The sequence below is a fragment of the Cervus elaphus genome, chromosome 4 (genome assembly GCF_910594005.1).
Source record: "Cervus elaphus chromosome 4, mCerEla1.1, whole genome shotgun sequence".
NCBI classification, from domain to species: Eukaryota; Metazoa; Chordata; class Mammalia; order Artiodactyla; family Cervidae; genus Cervus; species Cervus elaphus.
This window is the reverse complement of record NC_057818.1, coordinates 12,759,495-12,774,203: the sequence shown is the minus strand read 5'-3', so window position 1 is coordinate 12,774,203 and position 14,709 is coordinate 12,759,495. Positions and strand designations below refer to the sequence as shown.

General features: G+C 49.8%; 1 protein-coding gene across 7 annotated transcripts in view; it reads right to left on the bottom strand.

Annotated features, from left to right (window-relative positions):
- KIAA0513 (KIAA0513 ortholog) overlaps positions 1–14,709 on the bottom strand; it is a 59,754-nt gene that overhangs the window by 41,130 nt on the left and 3,915 nt on the right. For 2 of the 7 annotated variants that reach the window (XM_043898201.1, XM_043898209.1), the window contains exon 1: positions 9,683–9,796. The exons of 4 other annotated variants lie outside the window; for them this stretch is intronic. The gene's annotated coding sequence lies outside the window, so the exon portion shown is untranslated. Of the gene's footprint in view, positions 1–9,565; positions 9,652–9,682; positions 9,797–14,709 lie in introns of those variants that run through there. One more of the 7 variants, XM_043898208.1, reaches the window with a different exon arrangement.

Below are 14,709 nucleotides of genomic sequence, written 5' to 3'. Positions count from 1 at the left end.
TTTTTTTTTTAATTAAAAAAAAGAAAGGAATGGGGAGGCTGACAGGAAGCTCAGGGGAAAGGTGCAGACTCACGGACCGCTCTGAGATGGGAAATGGTGACACAGGGAAGGGACGGGGTGTCAGCAAAGCGGCACAGCGGTGCGCGCGCAGCTGCTCTGGAGCCCACACTGTGCCCACAGCAGCGCCAGCCGAGTGAAACAGAGAGCTAGGGAGAGGAGGGAGCACTCCTGCCCCGGGGCTGGTTTGACATCTCTCTGCTCAGTGCCAAGTCCTGCAACTTTCATCGTCGAAGGCCAAGGACACAGCCGCTGCCTCTCATCTCAGATGGACGAAGTGCCAGCATGACGGACGAAACGTGTTATCCTGTAGAGTTCAGGTCACGTGTGTGACCATTTACTAAGTCCTTACCAAGTCGTGGGAGTTGTGATTAAGTCCTAGAGACCCAAAGATGAATAGGATATGGGCCTTCCTTTCCCAAACACCATCTAAGAAGAGACAGACATAAGTGAATGATTATAGCAAGGGGAAGCAGCGCTGTCCTTCCAGGATGTAGGCGTGAATGGGAGACCGGAAGCGGAAGCAGAAGCAGGTGATGCTGCCTGGGGAAGACCTGGACTGCGCTGTTCGGATCAAATCTGGTGGGAGCCTGCCAGCCAGGCAAGGGAAGACACTGCAGAGAAAACAGCATGGGGGACTTCTGATGGTCTAGCAGTCAGGGGGTGTGGTTCTACCCCTGGTCAGGGAACTGAGATCCTGCATGCTGTGAGGTGTGGCCAAAAAGTAAAAAGAAAGAAAAAAGAAAACAGCAAGAAGCAGCAGGTGAGAGACAGCAGTAATTCCCAACACACACACACACACACACACACACACACACACACACACGCGAAGCAGCAGGCATGAGACAGTAATAATCCCCAACACACACACACACACGCGTGCACACACACATAGATGTTCAGACTTACTCAGACCTAGTCAGACGACTGAGGATGAGAAAGATCATCAAGTGCAGCACAACGCCACTTAATGCTTGCAAATATTCTCTCAAAGTGTAAACCTGAAACTTATCATCAATCCCTTTTCTACCTACAATAGTATGGGAGCTGAACTCTCTGATTTTGGGGGGCGTTCATATTTAACAAGAATTGAAACAGGTGTGATTCTGCACTGCACTCCCGCAGTGCAGTACATGTCTGTTTGTTTGCTTGAAAATGTAGATGGCAGATGCTGACTTCGAGGTAGGTGGCAAGAAATGGGTTTCCGCTTCTGCTTTGCTGCAAAGGTTTCCAAACAGCTTCCACGGGCATAAAGCACATGGATCCACAGTTCTCAGCAAGGGCTTCTCCAGACGTCTTCCCTGAAGAAATCTAATTCCTGCGGCAAACGTGGAGCGGCATTTTTTTTTTTCATCTCAAAGCCTTTAGCTGGAGGCAGTGCCTGTTTGGTCTGCCCTTTTAGGAAAAGAAATGCTAAGTAGAGGTGGGTTTACATGAAAGGGAGACAAGGGAATGAAAAGACGGGCCAGCACAGAACCTGTCAAGTTTCTGGAGACTAATAGCCTCCTTGACGTTACCAGAGGTAACTCAGAAACGCAGCCAACAGGAAGCCATGCTGATCGACAGCAGGGCTCCAGCAGCATGCATGCTGGATAATTCTCGGCAGTGGGGGCTGTTCTGCGCACTCGGCAGCATCCCTGGCCTCCGCCCACGGATGCCTGAAGCACCATCCAGCTGTGACAAGCAGAAGGTCCCTAGATGTTGTCCCCAGTTGAAATCCCTGATCTAGATTAACTCTGAGCAGTAACAACACCACAGAGCCTCAATCCTGTTCACTGTTTCCTTTTGAAAATCTTTTTCTTGGTAGTATCGCCGTCACCCCACAAATAAGCTCAGTAAAGAACTATCACGATGGGCCTGTGACATACCCAAGTCCTGATATGAAGTAGTTAGGGACCTACGAGAAACAGGAAGCCTTGTGCATGAAATTCCCCTGATTAAAGGAGGCTCTAAATGGCAGTGACTATTCAGTTGCCTCTGGGCTGTGAAGCGGATGGAGACGTGGTTCATTTGTTCGGTCATGTGTGTGTTTGATCCCTCAGCAAACATTCTTGAGCATCACAGGGTGCCAGGCGCTATGCCAAGTGGACAAGGCAAACAAGTCCAGGCCTCCAGGAGCATGTGCTCAAATCAGAGAACAGAGGTAAATAGGAGGCATCATGCTCCCCATCGTAAGTGCAGTGATGAATGAAACAAAATGAAACAAAAGCACAAGTGGGATAGGGCTGCAGCCACTGTCCCGGTGTGGTCATTGAGCCAGGGAACATGATTCACTCAAACTGAGATGTGCCAACCACACAGACCCCAGACTTAGTGCAGGAAGAGAATGTAAGCTGTCTTGTTAACAATTTTTTATATTGATTAGATATGTCAATGATCATATCCTGGGCATACTGGCTTAAATAAAATCTACTATTACAGTTAATTGGGACTGTTTCATTGACTTGTTTGTGCGGCTGCTAGAAGCTGAAGCCCACATGCGTGGCTCATCCTGCCCTTCTGTTCCTTCAGCCTGAGAAATCTCCACTGCCCACCAGCAGCCCGGCCCCAGCAAACGGCAAGTTCACAGGCTCTGTGGTGGGAATGAATTTGGTCTGGCTGAGGCTGTGGGGCTGCCACATACTTGGCAGGGGCTTGGGAGCCAAGTTAAGGAGTCGGGGAGTTTCATCCCAGGAGCACTTGGAGAGACCTGGAGGGTTTGCCTCAGGGGAATGCCACGATCTGATTTTAACTGTACAAAGATGCTGCGCTCTTTGTGGCTGTGCAGAAAAAGGACAGGTGAGGACAGAGAAGGACCACTGGGCGGGAGGGGTCAATCCCTGGGGTCCCTCAGGTTTTGGCCCCTTGGGGTGACTTGAGAGATGGAAGTCCGAGATGCTGCTTCCTTCATGGGGCACAAGGGTCTTATTAATTCCCTGTACGTTACATTTGATTATGTGGACAACCTTTACTCCACGACAACAGGAAAATGAAATTTTTCATCATCCAGATTGGGCCTCGGGCTCCTGAGAGTGATCCTGCTGCTTCTAGAAGTCCAACATAACCTGTCTCCCTCCAGAGAGGGAAGTGAACCAGCTTCCCTCCGTGAACTGCTTTCCTATTTCCTGTGCATCGCCACACGAATTAAGCTTTTCACTGTTCCCGTCTCACTAAATTCTTTGACTTCATTCTTGGCATTTACTATGAACACACAGTTCAATTCAGCTTTCTTCTCTTGTGAGGGTTCCCCCCCCCCACACTTTTCCTGGGCTCTATTTTTACATCTTAGCTTCCCTGCTTCACCCCCAAAGCCCCTCACTCAAGGACGTCACCTGAACAGTAACCCTCCAAGCTCATTAACTCTGGCATTTTCCGTTTGTGCTGCTCTTTCGAGATTCTCCTTTTCCCCTGCTTGTTGGTCATCACTGCCACCGGTGAGTCATCAGCTCTGAGTCATGCCTGGCTGGGATGCAAAGGCCTCGGAGCACACCTGTCTGTGAAAGGCTGGCCCTTGGGAACACGGCCCGCACCCAGCACGAGCTTCCATCCATGGATTCAGTAACGAGGAGAAAAGACAATCCCCTTGACTGTCTTTTTTTCTCCTCCAGATTTACCATTTCTTTCAGCTTTTGGTGGAGATGATTCCCACAGTGCAGTGCGTCTTGATCATTCACTTTGCATCTTCAGAGGCAGAAGAAAGTTTCCAGAATGAGCCCAGAAGGCCCCAAGGATGAGAGGCTTTTCTTCCATGACGTCCCTCCTCTGTCACGAGACACAGAGTGTCACCCGATGTGCCACGCTGGAACCACACTACCTTCTGAGAGCTATGAAGATACCACCAAACTGTGCGTAAAACACGGAGGATGGGCCCCACCCCAGACCAGGCCATGGGAGAGATGAGCTGCAAACGCAGCGCGGTACTTGGACCGGACCTGCGTGAACCTGAGAGCCAGCGCTGCCCTCACAGGCTGTGACGGGAGGCACACAGGCCTCCTCGCCAGGGCTAACCCTGAAGTTCGAGGCACCGGATCCGAACCCACAGACACCAGCTCTGCTCCCACACTCCTCCCTGAAGGCCCCACGCTCTACCATTACAGATTCCTTTTTTCCTAAGCATCTCCCTTCTAAATATAAAACTCTCGGCAGAGGTGTTGCCATCAGCTCTCAGCACCTGGGAACAGGCCAGCTTAACAGGTCCCCACAGCAAGGGGTCTGAAAAGGCAAGAGGCGTGAAAAGTCAGGATGGGAGTGCAGCGTGTGGGATGACATGGGGCGGGTGGGGGTGGTACTTGGGGACATTAAAGGACATCCAGTCTCTGCAAACGACACAGAAATGGGCAGAGATGGTGCCGCTGGGGAGGAGACTGGGAAGCCAGGGGAGGGGAGGTAGAGACAGAAATCATTTTTCCCTGGACATCCTCCCATATCATTTGAGTTTTGTACCATCTGCATGAATTACCCAGCCAACAAAAAATTAAATAGGGGAGGGGTGGGAATTGGGCACCTGGGTGAGATGAAGCCAGCAATAAAAAGGTCTCCGAAGGCAAAGGGACAAGTTATATTGGCCGCTCTGCTCGCAGGCTGCCCTGCTCTCACCACCCCCAACCCCATTCTCCCCGCCCAGGCCCAAATCACAAGTTTTTCTAGCAACTCCTACATGGCCCTTTTTCTGAACCTTTTTCAGGGTCAAAATCTGAGACACTGAAACTCAGAATTCTCAAAAGCCTTACTTAAAAGCCCCTCAGAATCACTGGGAAAGCCCCACAAAGGAAAAATGTGACTGCTCTGATATTGTGGCCTCCAGCTCCGACCGGCTGCGCGAGGCCTGACACGGGAACATCGTGTCCAGCTGCATCGATTATCTCGCCGTCAGGGAGCCAACCCTCTGCCACAAGGGCAGAGACAGAAGTGTGCCAGGGGAGCAGTCATCCCCCCAGGGCCCCTTGGAGCCATCGGAGAAACTCCACATCCTGCCCCAGGCTGGAGCCAGCAGGGAGACCTCACTGCCAGCAGCTGAGGGAGAGGCCACGGGCTCTGCAGGCAGTCAGGAGGTTCGTGCGGCCCTGGACGACCCCACGCGAGTCCCTCTGTGGCTCAGACCCTCCCTCTCCTCGCCCAGGACACACCTAGAGCACAAGCTGTAAGCTGCAAGTTGTAAGGATCACAAATGCTTTAGGCACAAACATCCAAATCCATGTCATTAGCCCGAAAAATAACCCGGCCCCTCCTGCCAGTTTTACCCCGTAAAATGTTACTGGCTCTCGAAGTTAGAAGGTGTTATGCTTTGAGCGCTCCGTGAACTGAACCACGGAAAGAGATGCTGAGGGACCTCCCTGGTGGTCCAGGGGCTAAGACTCTGCGGTCCCAATGCAGGGGACCCGGGTTCTAGATCCCACATGCCACAACTAAACATCCTGCATGCCGAAACGAAGACCTGGCGCAGCCAACTAAATAAACAGTTTTTTTTTAAGTCATAAAGTCATAATGGAATAGATTGGGCCCCAAATCCAATTTGACTGGTGTCTTTATAAGAAGAGACAGGGAGACACACACGGAGGGAAGATACTGTGAAAACACACATACATACACACAGACGCACAGGGAGAAGGCCATGTGACCACAGAGGCAAGGATGGGGGTCATGCAGCTGCAAGCTAAGGAACAGAAAGGATGGCTGGAAACCCCCAGAGGCCGACAGGGGGGCAGGAACAGATACTGCCTCTGAGACCCCAAGAAGGAACCAACCCTGCTGACACCTTGATTTTGCACATCTTGTCTCCTGATCTGTAAGAGAATAAATACCTCTTGCTTAAAACCCCCCAGTTTGTGGTACAAAAATACTATTACAGCAGCCCTAGGAGACTCGTAAAGAAACCGATCTGGTTTTACTGTCTGTCTAAAGCTTAAAATTCTCTGGCCTGACAGTCAGCTGACCAGCCTACGGATAGCTGTCTCTAGTAAAAGAAGACTAACTTATTATCTACCAATGCAGCAATCCCTCTTATCTTTGACAAGGTCTGTTATAAAAATCATTCATTTAGAAAATATTTATTGAGCACTTACTACATGTCAGGCACTCTTTGGGGCACTGTTGATACAATGTTAAATGGGGAGCCAACACTAAAAGCAAGTACACATATGGCCATTTCTGACACCGATGACGAAAGTAAAATAATATAACATGAGCGAAGTGGGTTAGGGACCAGGATGAAATTATTTAGATTGTTAGGGGAGGTCCCACTAAGCTTGTGATACTGGACCAGTGACCTGAATGACAAGGAGTCAGCCATGGGAGAATCTGGCTGGAGGAACAGCCAGTGCAAACGCCCTGAGACAGAGCAAGTTAGACCCAGTCAAGGCTCAGAAAGAAGGAAGGACTTTTGTTGAGGGAGGGAGTGGCAACTGATGAAGCTGGAGCAACGAGGAAGGTCAGTCAGTCCTTGCATAGTGGGCCCAGGTAAGAAGCTTGCATCTGATCCCACGACTACTAAGATGTCACTGGGGAGAGACATGACTTGATTCATAGTTGTTGGTTGTTGTTGTTTAATCACTCAGGGACTTCCCTGGTGGTACAGTGGCTAAGAATCTGTCTGCCAATTCAGGGGACAAGGGTTCGATCCCTGGGCTAGGAAGATTCCATATGTTGCTGAGCAACTGAGTCTGAAAGTCACAACTACTGAGCCCGAATGCCACAACGACTGAAGCCTGTGTACCTGGAGCCTGTACTCCTCAACACGAGAACTTTCACCTTTGTCATTCCAGATCTACACATCCACTGATGTGCCCCAGACTGCCTTGACTTTTTAAAAACTGTTTTGTACCACTGACCTGCTGAAACACACTCAGATAAACTCCTCTGGTGTCCTTTTTCAGATCTAGATGCTCAGATCTAGAAGATGGGATTCAAGTTTATTCTTTCCTAATGAGAACAGCTGTGCCCTCTTTAAAGGAAAAAAAAGCATCGCCATAACGCAAACAATGCCGTGTATAAAAAAAGCTAGATAAAACAAACAAAAGTACTGGGTCAACTCCTCAGGTTTCACAACCACTGCATTTTTATTCCGGGTGGAGGACAAGGAAAACGATTATGGCAAGTGTCCCTAGAATTGCCTTGGTCTGTTGCATCACACGGCTGAAGACACCTAGACTATTAGGAAACTCTGAGCGCTTGAGCAAAACACTCCCTGTAATCATACTTCCCACTAGGTTTCTCAAGGATCTATAAACAAATCTGAGTACACGCAGACGCTCAAGCCAGGGGTAGAAGGAAGTGGTGGAGAGCATCTACGCCTGAGAGCCATGCTGCCTTAGCGAGCGGGGAAAGCGGTGGGAGACAGGGATGCTGGGAACCCTCGGGCCCTGGGATGTGTGTGTCATCGGCCCGCATCCTGCATCCCACTCGGCAGAGCAGTGATGGGCCACTGCATCTGGTGTCAGACAGCTAGGCTGAACACTCTGCTTTGCCCCTACTAGCTAAGTGACCACGAGCAAGCCATTTAGCCTGTTTCCTCATCTGTGACATTTATGAAGATCAGTTAAGATTCTGTGTGTGAGAACCCTTTACAAATTACTCTGTGGTGTAAAAGTGAGGGGTTATCATTGGCAATTGGGATTTTTACTCCTCCCTTTGCAGGTCATATGGGTTGACCTTCCCTGACTTTCTCTCTTCCCAGAGAGAAATGCTTTTGATGTTTCTTTTCACCTGATTATTTTCTTTTGAGAGAAGAGGAGAAAAGAGACAGAGGCAGGTAGCATGACTCATTCCACCTTAAACCCTTCCTAAAAACTGTCCTAAAAGAAGTCCCCTCAGAGCCATTTTGTCACTGCGCAGTCACTCAGTCATGTCTGACTCTCTGCAACCCCACGGACTGTACCCTGCCAGGCTCCTCTGTCCTTGAGGTTCTCCAGGCAAGAAAACTGGAGTGGGTTGCCATTTCCTTCTCCCAGGGATCTTCCCGGACCAAGGATCAAACCTATGTCTTCTGCATTGGCAGGCAAATTCTTTACCACTGACCCACCTGAGAAGCCCTTCAGAGCCATTTGGGGGTCACCCTAAAGCAATTTACCTCAGAAGAACCAAAGCTACTGTCATGCAAAAAGGACCATGTCTAATATCTGTGGATATTCTACACTGTCTGGAAATCTGTAGCAAATTATTTAAGGTTTGTGATTTACTCAGGTCACTGGCTTTTCATTGGCCTTAGTTGCTGTGTTCTCAAATAATACAAACTATCTTCACATTAACCCACACATGCCATACATAAGACAAACACGGCAGAAAATCACAGGAATGTATTCCAGAACCAAATGAGAAGTTAGAGATAATCTGTTCAGTAAAGGGCATATGCCTGAGTCCTCAACCATCTTCATCTCTTTAATGGAAAAAGAACCTCATGAGTCAACTTTTTCATTGTGAGCTGATCTCAATAGCCGATCGCCCTGTGCTTCAAATGCGTAAGCAGTCCTATTTCTGCACCAAGTGGAAACAAAAGCCAGTGACAGCCCAAGGGAGAGATGGAACAAGGGGAAAACACACACTTCCAAACAGAACCACGGAAAGACGGAAAGGAGCGCTCACGTGTAATACAACTGAAATTTTTTCCTTTGCTTAATTCAGTGTTAAGCACCTAACCATGGTTGCCCTGGTTTAGGTTGAGGGAGGGGGTGCCTAGAATCAAATGAGCGCCAAACCTCAGCTTTAGGTGACAATGGTCTGGAGGGTGGCCTGGTCCCTGACAGCTGTCAGCTTGCCCCTAGCATTTACTCACCCCAGCAAGTCAAGCTGCACCGTCAAGCTCCTCACCTGTGCCAGCTCAGAGGTGGGTTCCTGCCCAGTCTGCAGGGGGCACCCTGGCCTCACACTTAACCGGAGTCACAGGAGCTGGCCAGTGCCTACTAATCAAGTCCTCTTCCTCCTCCCAAATCCAATCAGCCTACAACCCGGGGAAGCCCAGACCCCACGCAAGGCGAAACTCGCACCCAGCTCCAGAAAATCCCCCATCCTGTCCTTTCCAAGACCCTGGTCCCTGGGCCAGGCCACCCTGAAGCAGCTGCCCTCCACAGCGCGGGTACCGCGGCCCCGCGGCAAAACTCCACTTGCTTCCGACCACCGCGGGGAGGAGGGGACCCCGGGGAGGCGGGCCAAGCCTTCTCCTGTGCCCCCACACCGCCCCCGCTGCCACCTAAGAAGCAGAGGGGCAGCAAACTTAAAGCCCAGCACGCAGCACAACTCGCCAAGAGTCTTCCCCATCCCGGTTCGAGGAAGCCCCTCCCCAGCACGCTCGTCCAGGAGTGGGGGGGTTCCTCCCCCCAAACTGGGGAACCGGCTCCATTCTTAAGCCACCTGGCGATACCGTCAGCCGCCAGGGATGGGGACACCTTTTCCAGCCGGCGCCCCCACCCCCGGGAGCGCCCTGCTCCCCGCAAGGTGGACTCTTGGCCCCCTCTTCCCATTTCCTCACCTCTGCGCGAGCCGAGGCCGACCCCGCAGAGCCCCCCGGGGCCCCGGCCCCCACCCGACCACCCCTCACCCGCCGGTCCCCGCGCGCTCCGGCTGTCGCCCCTCGGAGAGCGAGTCCCCGCGCCGCCCACAGAGCCCGGTACGCCGTCCCCCTCACGGGCGCCAGCTGGCCCCCAGCCCCTCTCACCGCGGCGGGGGTCGGCCGGCCGGCCGGGCGGGCCCGGGAGCGAGAGCGCGGGCGGGCGCCTTCGGGCTCGGTGGCGCGGTCACTGCGCCGGCCTCGGAGCCGGGTACTTCTGAGGCGCCGGCCCGCGCGAGCTGTCAGTCAGCAGCCCGGGCCCGCCCACCCCGACCCCCGCCTGGACTGCGCAGGTGCGGGGCGGCCCAGAAGCGGCGTCACGTGCTGGGGTGGGGCCGCCACCGGCGCCCGAGGCTCCGAGGCTCCGAGGCTCTCCGCTGCTCCCGGGTTGGGGCCGCCCTTCGGCTGCTGGCGTGGTTCCCAACCCCCCGCCCCACCCTGGGAGCACTCTTGGGGACCTCAAACAGAAGGTCGCCGCAACCCCGTTTCCTGGATCTGCTCAAAAAACTAGGGTGTTCTCCCGGGCCGAGCAGAGCTAGGGAGGGGGGGGGGGGGGTGGTGCGTGCAGGCCGGTCTGCGGGCAGACGAGTGGATTATTTGGTGATTCTGGAGGTGGGGAAGCCCGGGAAGGAAGTATAACCTGATTCGGGTTGCTTTACCCCGCCCTGGTATCCGCACCTTTAAGACAAGGATCCCCTTATGCCATTTCCTGCTTGCCTGTTTCAGTTAGGCTGAAGCCTTAACATTAAGGAACGTACTTGTGAAAGAAGTCAGGCAAGGATGTATGGAACGGAAGGAAGGGCACCGTGAGGCCGATTGATTTTTTTTTTTTAAAGGGGGCCTCTTAATAAGATGATGGATTCCACTTTCTGCTCCAGAACTCCTACGCCCATCAGCATCTTTTCACCAGATACAGTAAACACAATTTTCGTGCTGTCCGGCTTGGGTTTCTTCCACATCTCTTCAAAAGAACAAACCAAAACCACAAAAGGTAAAAAATAAGTGTGCTTCGGACACTTTTTTTAAGCTTTTTATTTTATATTGGAGTATAGCTGATTAACAGTGTTGTGACAGTTTCAGGTGGACGGCAAAACGACTCAGTCATACATGTATCTGGAAGATTTTTCAGTTCAAGAGCAAGCATAGGAATATAAATGGACACCCCCCTCCCAAACATTTTGGTGTTATGGCAAGCTTGGTTCTAGCACCTAGTGAAACAGACTGAATCATGACACTGCAAATTCTCTGAAGACAGTGCCAGAGCTACACGGCAGAGCTATAGAGCGCCTTTGGGTGGGTAACTAAGCTGTGTCCAACTCTTTTCGACCCCATGGACTGCAGCCCCCCAGGCTCCTCTGTCCATGGGATTTCCCCAGCAAGAATACTGGAATGGGTCACCATTTCCTTCTCCAGGGTATCTTTCTGACCCAGGGATCGAACCTGCATCTCCTGCATTAGCAGGCAGATTCTTTACCACTGAGTCACCAGGGAAGCCCTTATAAGGCTCGACCTTTAAATAAATGTCCTGGCATCTGAACTCGGACAGAATGTCAGCTTCAGAAAACTGGGGCGGGGGGTGTTCTCTGAAGTCCAAGGAGTTAGGCAGGAGGAACTGGAGTTCTGCCACTTAGAAGAAAAGATGACCTGTGGATTGACGATCAAGTGTCTTTCTTGTGCCCCACACATGGAGCTGCTGGTCCCTGGGAAGGTGGCCTGTTAAGACTTGCTTGGGAAGGTTTAAGGGACCAACGGGAAGGAAAGATCTGGGAGCTGTGGTTCTATAAGAGACGTGGGGCCTTCAGCACCTCAGCTGCTTCTGGTCCATTTCTAATTTGCATGACCAGCTCCGTGTAGTCATCATTTGTGAGAAACAGATCTCTGGTTTTTTTAAGCTTCGTGTGAATTCAGAGAAGTGTAAGACGGTCTTCATTCCCTTATGTGGGCACTACAGATGGGGGCATCCCGCAGGCTACAAGACCATCATGAAGACTGTATGGAATGGAGGAGGATCGTACCTGTGACTGGAGGAAGTCCTACCTTAGTTCAGTGAGTGAACCCAGCACCAGAAGTGGACTCTTGCAGCCTTGTTCTCACTCTGGTGATACCAACTATTCAGGAAAATTGGAAAATGAGGGTTCATTCCGGGTCAGACTCCATTTGGGGGAAATATCATTTGTCCTCAAGAGATTCATCTATCTCTCCAAACCTCAGAAAAGATCTTCTGAACTTGCCAGAAGGTTGGAGAGAAGCACATGACACGGCCATTTTACTTAAAAAGGGGAAGAAAGTAAATTCTGCAAACCACAGATCAGTGACCTAGACATTGGGCCTGGGAAACATTCAGGACAGATGACTCATGAAAAACATCTGTGACCCCTCAGAAGAGGAAGCACCAGTGGCAAAGATCAAGTCATGCTGGGTTAACCATGAGATTTCAAGATACGAAATCTATACTGGTAATTCGAGGAAATATAGAACTAGTGTGTTTGGACCTGGGAGGTATATTTACCAGAATGTAAATGTGTAAGTGACAAAAGTCCAGGCAAACTGGTTTTTCAAAAAGAGGGAATGTAGGGACTTCCCTGGTGGTCCAGTGGTTAAGACTGAGCTTCCACTGCAGGCGGTGCAGGTTTGACTCAGGTCGGGGAACTGGGGTGCTGCATGCCTCAAGACACACACCCCCCCCCAAAAAAAAAAATGGTAAAGTGGTAATAGTAGGAATACAGTGGCTTACATGACTGAAAAGTTCTGGGGTTGGCCCAGCCAACCCCAGGGGCCAACTTGGATCCAGGGGCCAAGTGACATCATCAGAACTTGGTCTCATCTCTCTCACCTTCTTGACTGCTTCCCTTTGAGATGGGCTTCATTCTCAGATCAGATTTTTTCTTCAGGATTTTTTTTTTCCTTAGTATCTTTTTTTTTTTTTTTCAAATATCATTGCTTTACAATGCTGTGTTAGCTTCTGCTGCACAACAAAATGAATCAGCCATGTGTATACACGTTTCTTCCTGTAGAGGGCGCTTCAGGAGCAGGAGGCTATGAGCTCCTCTCCCAGTTGTATGACCTTCAGCACACGCCTTAAACTCCGAGGGCCTATTGCTTCATCTGAACAAGGGGCCAGCCAATGCATGTTCATTCATTCATTTGCTGCGTATTGCACTGTCGCAGGAATGGGAGAGAAGGAGGAATTATTAATAATGTGCCAGGGAGGAAGACACGCTGAAGGGCAGGAGAGAGCCAGCTTGGGATTCCAGAGAACGCACAGCCCAAGGCACAGGCCTGCTGCCCCCAAGGGCTCTACCTGCAGCCGGAGGAGAGGTGACCCAGTGAAAAGGAATTCAGGAACGTGTCACTCCACTTTGGGTTGTTTAGACTTCCTGGGCCTTGTTCAACACCTTGGGTTGGGGAGCTTCAGCCTTCTGGCTTCCCTGATCTGGCTGATGCATTCCACATCACAATCTCAGTGGAAAAAATAAGAAACCACCCAAACTCCCTTCTGAACAAATTTCTGATTTTTCCACTATACAGCCCTTGGAAGTCTCTTTCCCTCCCACTGTTAAAGTACCAGCATACAAATCATAAATGTACAAGGCTGAATTTTTACCAAGTGAACACTCATACAACTAGCACCCAGCTCAAGAAAGAGAAGATCACTAGCCCCCTAGCATCCCCACTACAGTGGTAGTCACAGCCCTGCCCTGTCTTCCTATACCAAAGGTCAGTTTTGCCCAATTTTGAGCTTTTATTCAACATCCTGTTTGTGAGATTTACTTGTGTGTAGTGGACACTTTCATTCTGTATAGTATTATATTTCACTGTATAGGTATACTACTATTTGTTCATTCTAGCCCCAAACTGCAAACAACCTGAATATCCATGAACAATGCTGTGCTGTGTATTGCGGGAACATTCTATCACAAGTCTTTCCATCTGTCTTCAGTAGATACCCCTGTGGGGTGGTTTAACAATCACATTCCTGCCCCCAACAGTGAAGTGGATGAAAGTCCCAGTTTCTCTGCACGCTCACCAGCACTTGGTGTTTTTCCATCTTAGTCATTCTAGTGGGTATGTAAATAGTATTTCATTGTGGTTGAAGTTTGCATTTCCCTGATGACTAATGAAAATTAGCATTTTTTCACGTTTGGATTTTCTTCTGTGAAGTACCTGTTCAAGTGTTTTGCCAATTGTTCTATTGGGTTGTCTCATTTAAATTTTTATGTATTTAAAAATGGATACATGGTTTACAAACTTAACAAGTTACAAACCTATTCCTTGTACATTTTCCCAGGGATTGTATATATAAACATATATATTCCCCAGATTTTCTTTTTCAAATACACAGTTTGACACCATAGTTAGTTGGTGATGGACAGGGAAGCCTGGCGTACTGCAGTCCATGGGGTCGCAGAGTCAGACACGACTGAGCAACTGAACTGAACTGACATGATAGAGTTAATATACCTCAAAGATCACTGCACAGTATTCCATTCCTATGTATAACATACTCTACTTAATATACTGACAGCATATAGGGCGATGCAGTTTTTTGCTTCTACAAACATTCTACTGTAAATACTGAAGTGCAAACATCTTTGTGTGCATGAGGGACTCTATCTGGAGGATAAATTGCTGAGTGGGATTGTTGGGTCAAAGGGTAAATACAATTAAATTTTTGTGATTCATACTTCTGTCTTGCTCTGCAAAGAGCTGAGTAAAGTGACAATTGCACCAATTTGGTCTTCCTGGCCAACACACAGAATCGCCAAACTTTAATGTTCATCAACTGACTAGGTGAAAAATGGGATCTCCTGATACTCTTAAATCTGCATTCATTCCTTTTACTTTGAATGAGGCTGAGCATCTTTTCATGTGGTTGAACAGAGGCTCCACTTTAAAAGAACTATCTCGTGGGATGAGTGGTTAGCTGCACACTAGCTCCTGATGGATACACAGAACTGATCCTGGAGCTGAGATGTCCTCATTCCTGTGAGGACGTCCAATGGTAGGTGTTTGGTTCCATGGGCCTTAAGAAATCAAGGAGAGACAAAAAAAAAAGGTGTGTTGAACCACAGTCTCAAAACAGGAAGAAACCTTAGAAATCAAGTCTAATCTTGTATTTTTTTAGAGATTAAAAA